This window comes from Poecilia latipinna, unplaced genomic scaffold (genome assembly GCF_001443285.1).
Source record: "Poecilia latipinna isolate Pla-1442-1.1 unplaced genomic scaffold, P_latipinna-1.0 Scaffold3048, whole genome shotgun sequence".
NCBI lineage: Eukaryota > Metazoa > Chordata > Actinopteri > Cyprinodontiformes > Poeciliidae > Poecilia > Poecilia latipinna.
Window position 1 is genome coordinate 60,330 of NW_015115664.1, and position 1,536 is coordinate 61,865.

The following is a 1,536-nucleotide window of genomic DNA, read 5'->3' on the forward strand; positions in this document are numbered from 1 at the left end:
CCCCCCCACTAGCCTCCATGGATTAGCTGGCTCCGTGATGCAATAAAGGGGCGGGGCGCTAGTGTGGATGGGCGGGGGGGGGGGTCCCTGACTAGGCCTTTTTATAACACTAAACACATCAGTTGATGATTTTGTTGCATTACGTGTTTGTACATCATAGTATTTAACCTTTAAAGGGCCAGTAATTATGTGTTATCCAGGCACATAGAGCCTATTTTTAGCGCAATTAAGTAACTATGTCACTATGTCACCTTCACTGGCTATAAAATACTATAAAAATCAAATATGACTTAAAAGAAATTTAACCTTGTAATTTAACGCTTTGAAGTTGGGGTTTTGTCTCTTTAAATTCTCCTTTTTTTCCGAAAAAGTCATAACATTGCTTCTCTATTAATTGTTTAAGAACATTTTTACCAGCGTTTCACTGAAAAATAGTTTGTAATGGGCTCAGCAGATGAACAGTTCCACCAGGTGTTTGCTAATTGCTGCTGGCTAGTCTGAAGGAGCTGAGTGGGGGAGATGTGGGGGAAAACTGCTCTGTGAGACGGAAACTGCAGATCTGAGGATGGGCTTCATCTCAAAGGTGGGGCTAGCTCCACCCATGGGTGAATGGTTGCCATGGGGATTAAAGAATTTCTCAAATATATATGAAAAAAATCAATACAACCCCCCAGATATGTTTTTGATGAGGTAATAACATTATAACATGATGTAAAGCTTGAAAAGTTCATTTTATGTGATACTGCCCCTTTATAGAAGTAAAACCTAAACCAGTGAAAAGGTGATCATTATCGAGTCTGTTGTGAAGGACAGGGAACCAGGAGAACAGGTGAAACCGAGCAAGTAGTTACTGAAGTTTACGAAATAGGAAATGTCAAATAGTTTTTTTCTTTCTTTTTTTTTTTCTGATGAAAGTTCCATTTTTCATACACTCCTTCAGGTTTGGCTGTCTGATAGATGTTTTTTCTTCTTCTTTTAGATGATAAATTATAACATTATTATGTGACATCCAGCATTGCTTGGTCCCCAAAGGCTTTGTTTATACCAGACCATTGCCTGGAAACTGCTGCCATCTTCTGTTGTTGATTAGGAAGAAGTTCCATGTTTAGATAAAGCTGGTAAATAACAGTGGTGGTGTGAGGGACTCTGCTCACCGATGCCGTGTAAATGAGTGACTGGATCACATCAAAAATGTTAATTTACCTGAAGGGCGGCTCAGCATGAGCGGGGCATAAGTCTCAGCTGGACATTGGGTTTGTGCTGCCATTTTAAACATATAACTTGAGAGCATCATTGGCTCTAACTGAGTTGATGATGTTGGACAAAACAGCTCTCTGAGATGTAAAGGTTGCAGACCCCTGGTCTGAATATTGCAATGTATGTAGGCCTGTCGCGATAAACGATAAATCAATTAGTCGCACGATAAATTAAACCTATCGACCTCATTTTACTTATCGGCTTTATCGTATGGAGTTAGATTTGTTTCATAATTATTCAATCAAAAAAAAAATCATGTCAAACAAAAAAAGTAGTATT

At 39.0% G+C, this 1,536-nt stretch overlaps 1 protein-coding gene across 1 annotated transcript in view; it reads left to right on the plus strand.

Moving 5' to 3' along the window:
* The window catches only part of praf2 (PRA1 domain family, member 2), a 12,817-nt gene extending 11,359 nt beyond the window's left edge, over nucleotides 1–1,458 (plus strand). Inside the window, exon 4 of the mRNA XM_015022572.1 lies at nucleotides 1,289–1,458. The gene's annotated coding sequence lies outside the window, so the exon portion shown is untranslated. The remainder of the gene's footprint in view (nucleotides 1–1,288) is intronic.
* Nucleotides 1,459–1,536: the final 78 nt, after the last annotated feature.